Consider the following 10,366-nt stretch of genomic DNA (forward strand, 5'->3'; position numbering starts at 1 on the left):
GCAATAGGGAAGTAGAAAGGAAGGGAAGTGGGGAGAAAAAGGGAAATGAAGTTGCCAGTCTTTGTTCAGATTTACTGTGGCATTTACCTGCATCTCTGCAGCTTGCTGAGTTGCAGGGTTAGAACATTAATTAAAAAAAAAGTAGAAATACAAAAATATGCAAAGCTCAGGAACCATCTTACTTCCTCTATGCAAGGGAACTATCTCTTTTCTGCATTTCAKGCTCAGACTCCCCTAACCATTCCTAAAGGGCATGTGAAGAAAAGATCACCATAAACCCAGTCTCCTGCACCGCAATCCTATGATCGGGGTGGGAACGCTGTATTCTCATGAAAGAATATGGCAAATTCTCCTTACATGTAGTGAATATAGCCTGGACTCATGGCTGTGTTCAGATCTTGTTCCTGAAAGAGAAGTGCAGGTGAATTTGGTGGCTTGAGCTTTTGAGGAGCTTCAGCATCCTGCACAGGATTTCAGTTCCTGGTGTCTGGTGCATGCACCCCTTGCATACCATGGGTTACCAGCATGCACTGTCCTCTAGTGCTCCAAAGAATTAAACACACTCCATAGCTGCAAACCTAATAATAAACCTAGTCCTATTTAACAGCGTTAGAGAGAACTTCTGCAGAGCTTGTGGCTATCCCTGAAGAAGTCACCTGAAACCAGAATTCCTTCAAGAAGCAACCTTGGGGACACAGTGTGGCTGGAGGAGTTTGCCTGGGCTGAAACTAGTTATAGGACATAAACTGTTAGCTGGAGGAAGGGACAGGGGCATTTGATACTAATAATGATGGAAATGATGCTGGTTATATGGCATCAAAAGCAGTGAGCAGGCGTAAAAATCTTGTAGCAGCAGTGTTCAGATCCAAATGTTGTTCCCTGGTAAGAAGTGGAGCAAGTCCATGACAGTCATACATATTCCTCAGTTCAGTGAGCAAACTTAAACTTTAAGTAAGTTTCAATTATCCTAGGTGGAATGAGAGAAGGGAACATGAAAGTAATTCCAGTGCTAAGGGTATCTCATGCAACGTGAGTTCAATAAATGGAGCTGAGAAAACAGAAAAATTTGGTCAAATTACAGAATCACAGAATGATTGAGGTTGGAAGGGAGATCATCTAGTCCAACTCCTCTGAAATTCAGAGCCTCTGTACCTCCTTGTACAGAGGCCTGTCTGAACCCCAGGCTGTTTCTGTCATTTGCGTGAATTTCATTCATTCATTCAATTTAAGGCTTAGCAGTAACCTGAGCTAAAAACTAAAGTTAACCTTGGAGAAGAATCTGAGGCTAAAAGTGATGCTGTTACTTTGGATCAGAAGTGTCTTTTTGCTGGATTCTAGCACAGATCTGATGCCGTCATGGTCAGTTGTTATCTATGACCTGCTCAAGACAGTGTCTGCTTGAGCTAACTGCAAGCATCGTTTTTGCAGTTTTCCCTCAGCTTTTCAGCTATCTCACACCTTGCCTGCATGGTCAGGCTATCACAGGTTTCAGGGCTCTTCTGTCTGTTCAGTCTTTCTGCTGTTTTTCTAAGAAAAGTGCTTAACCTGGTGTAGGGTCTTACTGGGAAGGATGTGACCGTGTTCTTCAGAAATAGCCATTGCTTTATTAAGAAGATTCAGAATGGTAATTTGAGGTTATTATAAGGTTTCAAATTTGGTAGCCATAATTACATGCATGAAAAACAAGGACGCTGGAACAGAAACATGAACAGATGGGGCTGAAGCTTTGGTCAAGATTGCAAGAAATGTGGCTAAAGAAACTCCCCAGATCTCATCTGTTGAAACAGCCTTGAATATCTTACGCTTACCACTGACTTTACAGCAATGTACCCACTTTTCATATGTTTACTTTTACCAAAATAAAAAGAGTCTTTGGAAATCAGTCACCTAACTCTCCATAATGAAACAAAATCATCTTCTTTTCACAGATGGGATTGCTGAAGGAACAGGGATGTGAAGTTACTAGCCGAAAGCAGTCCAGTAACCAACCCAGGAACAGAAACCAAGGCTCTTAAGTTGCAGTCTGATGCTCTAATTAAGAAATTTTGCCCTCTGATGTTACAATGAGCTAAGCCATAACAATACCTATATATTAATAATTTATCCAAGGGAGTTCATTTGAATGTGCACATTTGCCCATGCTCCTGTAAATAATTCAGAAGAGTTCTTTAAATTCAAACTACAAAATGAATTTTCAGTACTTTTCTTTTTAATTATACTTTTTGTTTACAAGTATTTATTCACAAGTCATGCTTAAAACACAGTTCTGAAAAYATGATTTATTAAAATTACCACACACTCCTTTCCCAAAATATCCCAAGGTAGCTCTGGTAACTGAGATGTCTAGATTTTCCAGAGTCTGGCTTTACGCTTATTTTTAGGGTGCTGAACATCTGCATTTCATCTTGCCTTTATAGAAGACTGTGGACAGTTAGCATCCCAGAAAAAAAAAAGCAATAGTTGTATATATCTAACACGGATTTTCTTGGTATTGGAAGTCAGTCGTGGAAATCTTGCTGTAAATTCTCTGGAAGGATCAAGAGCTCAAGTCTGGCTCCAGTTTAGCTGGAGGGAAGCCTGCTACTGAAGACCCAAGAGGCGGAGATGCTTCAGATACAAAGTCCATTACAGGCATATTGAAGAGTATTTGTCCCTTATTTTTGCAAAGGTGCAGCTTGTTCCTTGCCTCTTCTGGCTGCATCCTGCTCTACGGGATCAGGACTCTATGCAGAAGACTTCTAATCTGTTGGGGTATTAGGCACCAATTAATACCTGGTTTTACTTGCACACAATAGTTTGAAGCAGCCCAGCAGCTTTTTTTCTTTTCGCTTTTTTTTTCTTTTTCTTTCTTTTTTTTTTTTTCTTTTGCATAAGATAAGAAGTGTTTCCTTGTGGCTTTCACTTCAATCTGACATAGCCATGTTGTAGGCTTCCCAAAAATACTGTCTCCAACAGTGTGTTAGTCTGGTGACATGATGAGAGAAAATGTTAAATCATACTGGAAAACTATTTTGCTTATAGCAGAAGGTACTTACAGTATATCTAGGGTTTCCAAATCTTTGTTATCAATAGTCTGCCTGTGCCGAGTTGATGAGCATGCTCAGAGTGTGCCTGGTTAGCTGCAGCTGATCCTATAAAATATCTGCAGTTCATCCATGCTTCTCCCACCAGCAGGTGTCATTCTGGAAAAAGGAAAATATTGTAAGTCCCAGAACTGGAGAATTTGGCTGTGACAAGAAAAAAAAAATATATGGTTGCTTAAAATATAGTTTATGAAGGATAGGTAGCTCCAAATAAAAAAAASAAGACAAAATCGCTTGATTTGCACAAAACATGGCCTATAAGAATATTTTTTGAAGAAACTACGTGCACCATGTAATCCTGCCATGTAACCAACAACATGCAGATGAYTGGCAAGGCAAACCAATGCCCATTTAAAACTGGCTCCTGCCTCTTGCTTTTCTGTGTGACATCTTCACCACTACTTATTGAACACACATGACTTTAAGGCCAGTGATAATCATCAATCTTTATGATGGGTTTTGGGCTTTATTTCCCCCAAAGGACAAACAGAATGAAGATGTTAAATTTGGATCTCATTTCCCTCAGGATAAACTTGAAGCAATCTCATTGTCAGACAACTGAAATCAGCAGACTTGCTTGGGATTTATTCTGAAGCAACCAAAAGTGGGATTGCACTTTCTACTGCCCTAAATAACAATTGAGCAGAAAGAAACCCCATACCTTTTAATGTCTCTCATAATATTTATGTTCTCCCTTTGTGTACATCTTTTTTTTATTGTTGTCACTTCTTTGAAGACATTAGTTTTCATTTCTGATAAACACATTGAGAAAGCTAAGGCTGAATTGTGAAGAACCAGAATTGTGCTGACTTGTTGCTTGCCTATGGAGTCGAGTCTTATGGCTATTAAAACCGTGATTGCTGTGCAATCTGTGCGGAGGGTGTCTTGCTCCCACTGTTCCTGCTGGGAGTTTTTTTTCCAACCCATCATTGCATTAATAATTACATTTTTTTTCTATCTTTCAGCCCCAATTTATCCATGCCTGCTCTAAGCCCTTGTGTCAATGTTGTCCTTTTATCTTAAATAGCTTTTATCCCCTCCTCTTTTGCATTTTTCCCCCAATACCAGTGTATTTGGGGGGATAATGATGGTCTTTTTTCAGACTTTATTTTTGTAAGGCCAAGGTGCTGAACCTTCTGGCCAGGGTGCTATGTGTTACCTGCTAGGTCACATATGTCATCTGCAGGTCACCTAGGCCAGGAGCAGGCTGTGGGCTGGTGATGCTGTGGTGGCCTTGGTGGACCCTTTCCCTGCAGTCTGAACGGGCACGTAGCTGCCAAGGCTAAGCCTAGCATCCTAGACTAGACTAGCAATATTTACCTAGATTTCTTTCAGAGGAATTTTTTTTCCCATTCCTCCACATTACTTTAACTTAATTTTACCTTCATTAAACACAGGTGAGCAGAAGCATGTGACACTCACAGTTGCCTTACATACACCAATACTACTTTCACATCTTMATAGAAATATTTCATCTGATGTAGCCTTGCTCTGCACCTATATTTTCTGGATTCTTCAAYGCAGTCATCATGCCCAGCCAGGTTTATCCTCACCTCAGCCATTCTCTGAAGTGCTGCTATAAATCTAGCACCATTTGCTAACATGATATGATGCTCAGCCAAAAGTCCTCCTGGAACCAAGGGGCTGTTTGCTTGAGGAAAGAGAGCAGGACAGGCTCCAGGGCCTGGCTGCAAGGAACACAGTAAAATGGAAAGTCATTTCCCATTTTTTTAGAATTCTGCTTAATGTAAAGTACTTGTATTTTAGGCTGCCATATCTCTTTTAGTATTGAATACTTTTATTTATACTTTTTGTATACATAATGTATGTATCAYCTTTCTTTTCATGAGCTCATTTGCTGGATGGAAAAAAGTAGCATATAAACTTTGAAATGAAGACTTCACTCTAAAATAGTTAAAAGCAGAAGTCTTGAGTCTTCATGAAACCTTTATTAATGTTTTCTAATTTTCTGAGYATTTAACTTTGAAAATATGGCCATCTTTTAAAAACTGAAATTAAGAAAATAAAGTATAGAATCATTCTGCATCTGTCTAATTAATTATTCCCTTCCTTTCTTTGAGATCTAGACAACAAGCAGTGATTATCTCCAACAGGTTGTTATACAGTACATGGGATTTAGCCTGCATGTATGGAAGGAAAATGATTTCTTTGGAGTCTTTAGCATGTATTTTTAGAGTTTTCAGCTGAGTGAAATCATACTAAATTTTGTCACCCCCACCAACCTTTTTTTTAAATCTTTTTTTTTAGTATTTTATTTTATTAATTCCAGAGGAAATGCAAGTGCCTAAACATAGATATCCTGTGTTGGTTTAGCCCCCCTGAGGATCCCAGCTGGCCCCTGGCTGCCAGCTCAAGGGGTGCAGGTTTTCCTGCAAGTCCTGCCTTGGATCTGCCAGTCCCGTGGAGGTACCTTGGGTGTGCTGGGCTCTTCCAGCTGGCTTTAGGTTCCCTGCTTAGGCATCTGAATCTCCCCCTTAGATACTGCCACTGAAGAACACCATGAAAGATAAAACACCTCTGCCAATTTTTAAGAAAATTAAAGATAGCACAGCTGTGAAGGTTAGTCCATGCAAGGTGTTTTATTTTAGTTTAACAAGACACGGAGTCAGAAAAGTAATTTTATATTTAACACATATGGAGTTACTGTGTTTAATGGGATGCCATCAAAAGTCTGGTTTGAATTATGGTGGCTGAACCTGTGTGTTAGCTCAGAGCTGCTGATTCTGAGTGCAGGCATCATGATGGACCAGAACACAGGCTGGGCAACGATGCTCCAGGAACGGGCATGGGCACGGAATAACTAAACTTTCCCTTTGAAACAACACAGGCAGGCTGTGGCCAGAGAGCTGGGGCTTCTCGTCAGGAGCTTAGTGGTCTGATGTTGCCAGTAAAATTCCTCAGTTTGGGGTATGACGTGGCAAATTTCATGGAAAAAGCCAATGACTGGAGGTGCCAGGGGACTCAGCTAGAGGGAATTGGGGAAATACTTGGAGTAAATACAAACCTATGTGAATCAGGTCCATATTTGAGGGTCTTCTGAATAAGGGAAATCACGAAAAAGCTTATTTTGACAACCTTTAAGAGCACAGCATTTGGGATGGGAASTTAAAATGCTTGAATATATTAGTTGAAGTAACTATATATGAATTATACAGTGCTGCGGTGAGTATTACTGAATCCATCTTGAAGAATAATTTATTATCCATGTGTATAATATGTACATGTTTAATATAAAATATGTATTTTATATTAAAATGAAAGCTTTTTATTAAAAAATCAAAGCTATTGGAAGAGAGGAATTGTGGATAAAATTCATCATAGATGTTACTTAGGATAGTATAGGCAGAAAACACTTTCCCAAGTGCTGCTTTTTATCAACCACTAGTATTAAAATCTGTAGAAATTTGGACTGGTTTTGCAAATGTTTGAAAAGTAAAGTTGTTATGGAAAAGATATGATGTAGGGGAGACTTAGAAAGCAATCGTAATATCTGATTCAGTAGGGTATGATATTTATTTTATAATCTGTGGGTGAAGCAGAAGAATTGTTTTCATATACTTATGTTTTAAAGTCTTTACCTATTTTTTTAGGATGAACCCCAAGGCACGGGTGCCATGATTGTTTGAAACAAGAAACTAGCACCCTTTTCATTTCATTCATTTCTTTCATTTCACTGGTCACCAGCAATTTGAGCTTAAATGAAGGTAGAAGATAGAATTTCTTCCTACAGAGAACTTGGAGAGGTTTGTCCTTTAAGAAAGGAGTAGTGAAATTTTTAATGTTTTTACCAAATACCAGAGTACACRATAAAAGTTTATGGATTGTGAATTAATCGAAAGATTGTGGAACAGGAAAAAAGGTTTATTACAGGGAGCCCTGGAGACCTACAACCTAAGCACCCTGAAACTTGTGATCAAGCCCACAGAATATCTGGGGTTTGAACCACCTAAGGTGATGGTTATTCTTGATATGATTTACCASTCCCAGACAGCTTCCCCAGATGGACGAGGAGAAGATGTATCTTTTATTCATTTAGCCCAGACAGCAAAATGTATCCTTGGGAGTCAAACTTTGAGTTTATGAAATTAGTAACAGCAGCTCAGATTAAACAAACAAACAAACAAAAAACACCAAACAAACAAAAAAAGAAAAAAAAMCCAAAAAACACTGGCATTTTGGGAGATGTCACATATTTCAGAATATATCAGTTCAAAATATAATGTGCTTTTGTCTGAAGTTTGTTATCTGCAACCTAAATATGCAATTTTGTGCATATTTAATAACACAGCTGTATCATGAAACATGAAATAGATATTTCAAATAAAGACTGTAAGAACAGCCATATGTAAATATTATGTAAATAAATAGTTTCACTTTTGGAGATTATAGACACTATTTTAAAATTTGATACAGTTAATCTCCCCCAATTTTTAATGTAATTAAAGTTTGAGAGTTAATCTGTCTATTAACTTTTTAGTCTTTGCAGTTGTGTTAAAAATATTACTGAGGAACAATTTAGTTTTGGAAAAGTGTAGCACTTGATTTCAGCTACGGTTCTTGTTGTTTGAGCAGAAAGTCCCCAAGTATTTGTCCCAAATACCATTACTCCACTRGTGGCTGTGTATTTGTGGTCACGCTATGGTAATATATGCAAAAAAAAATATGCATACTGTCTTCTAGAGAGTGCTGGGAGGAAATTATATGTGGTCAACCCACACATAATTTGTTCTTCTGAGTGGAGATCTCACGCAGCCTACTTGAATTACACCTTTTGTTGAATAAGATGAAAGTAAATGACAGGAACCATTTGCAAACCTCTTGGTGATCTTAAATTCACTGAAACAGGCTAAAAAGAATAGAATTGAAACACTGATATAAACTGAATATATCCAGAGCTGCATGCTTATTAATTCTTTCTAAATGTTTACAACAAAAATATTTTGTTATTATTTTTGGAGGGTGTGCATTATAGACCATACCTCCATTTTAGATGCCTAAATAACTGCTTTCATGAAGATTTTTATAGTGATACAAATTAATAACAAAAGAGAGTGAATACAGAGTACAGTGCTGAGACCAAAATACATGTGGTTTAAATTTGAAGAATTTAATGTTAGCTTTTCCCTATAGAGAAGGGTTATTTGGGCAATAACGTACTAACATTATCACCACCCACAGAGTGGGGGACCTGTTGATCCTGTTGGTTAAGTAAAAATTCAGAAAAGGAAGAACGTAGGTCTAGAGAGATTGCTTGATGGGAGTGAATCACATGGCAAAAATGCTGACACCTAGAATAGTTGTAGACACCTTCTTTGATGGTTAGAAAGAAAAATAAGCACATGGTATTTTTGTCAAATTAGAATGTTTAGCTTGCTTGCTGGATAAAATTGGCAACGGTTATTAATACAGTGGAAGGTTAAATGATGACCACAGAAATATGATGATAAGTGCTGTTGTAATTTAGACCAAGATGATTTGCGTAGCCAGTAAGAATTATAATCCGACGTGTTAACCATTGGGCACAAGGCCTGCTAAGAAAACAAGTGTGTGTGAAACGCATCAAATAAAGGATAAAAAGTGTGTTTAAGATGGTGTTTCTTCACAGCTTTCTTCAGGAAGATGTTGCTGGAGCCTCTACTTGCTTTTGACAAGCTGTGTCTGTTAAAATAAATAAATGGCTAACTTTAGCAGTATATAGTGCTAAATTTACCCCTTGATTTCTGCTTAAGCTKTTATCATTTTGTAATAATTCTAGTGGAACTAGCTAGAAACAAGCCCAGTAATGACAATGATTACCCCTTGGACACTATTTATTGTTACTTTAAGCTGACAGTCAATGCACAAATGGCTTTACCTATTATTAATGGAAGAAACTATCTGAAATTCAGTGGTTTTGAGTAGTTTCATCCAGATGTGAGACAACACAGAAAAGCCAGGTCTGAGCATCACCATGTGTCAGGAAAGACTGTTTCTGACCTGCATCTGATGCCTGGATAGCTTGAGTATGGCCTGAGCTAAAACCAAGCTTGCCAGTACTCTGCACTTGGGCTTTTGGAAATTTTGGGGTGATATCTGGTTTCAGCCCCAAAAGTCAAAAGTCAGTGGTTTGCATTTGGTTTTGCTTTGTTTGAAGCTAAAACTCAAAGCAAAACTCRGGCTATAGGGTTGTATGAAGCAAAACTTTAGAAAGTTGTCACAAAAGCCCTGCAAACTGAGCAAGCTGGTTTCACTCAGCTCTTGAAATAAGSCCCTTTTGCAAGTTCACTTTTCAGTTGTGTGTGTGGGTGATGAGCTCAAAAATGAGCTGGTTTCACTACCCCATGGACAGGGGATTTCCCTATCTCTAAAGCATCACCCCAAGCAGAGTAGGACCTCTCTCTTCTCTCAGCTGATACTTTAAGACATCTATCAAGAGATGAAGTTTTCTCTGCCCCACATTTAGCTTTGGTTCCTCTGTAAAACAAGTGATTTGGGTCTTAACCTAGCTCCCTGTCAATGTGCTTTTTTTGTTTATTTTTTATTATATTCACCTCCATCTCCGAACTCATTTCCTAAACCTCTCCTGGTGCTCTCAAGGGCACCCAGTGTTGAAGTGGTGGGAAGTGCTCACCTCACCTTGGGAAGGCCACCCGAGGATCCCGGTGTTTTCAGTGCAGGATGTGATGCTTGGGGATGCCGAACACCTGCAGCCCTCCCTGCCTTCCCTGGCAGCTGCAGGTGCTCAGGCACTGGTGAAAAGCAGACCCTCTCTCCCAAGGTGCTTGTATTTGAAACAAAGCATTGAGCAGACCTCTGTCCAGCTTTACCTTTCTGTAAAACTTCAGTAGACCTGGCTAGAAAAGAACCTGTGCATTGCACTGAGACAGTGATGCTTTTAGCAGTGTATTACTGAGTGTTTATGAGTTCAGATTGGTCAGGGCTCCTTCTTTTATGGAGTAGTTGCACTCTTCCAATTCCTCCAAAGTTCCCGAGTCCAAAAATTTTTGAGAGACTGAGCTTCCCAAATTTTCCTTGATGGGAAGTGCAAGAGTTGAGGCTAAGTGAGTTAGCCTTGAGGTGCAGATCTCAGCCTGTGGCAGCTATGGGGAAAGGCTAGGGAGATGTTCCAAAGAAAATGTGGTATGAGGTTATCAGTGATAATGTGTGCATGCATTTTGCTTTTTCAGAGAGCAGATATCAACTTTTCATGGAAAACCTGCACCTAGGAAAGTGCAGAGAGCTAAGGAACAGCTGTGTTTGAAGGTTCAAGAGTGTCTTGAAAA

Source organism: Nothoprocta perdicaria, unplaced genomic scaffold, assembly GCF_003342845.1.
Source record: "Nothoprocta perdicaria isolate Ctin4 unplaced genomic scaffold, notPer1 scaffold_98, whole genome shotgun sequence".
NCBI lineage: Eukaryota > Metazoa > Chordata > Aves > Tinamiformes > Tinamidae > Nothoprocta > Nothoprocta perdicaria.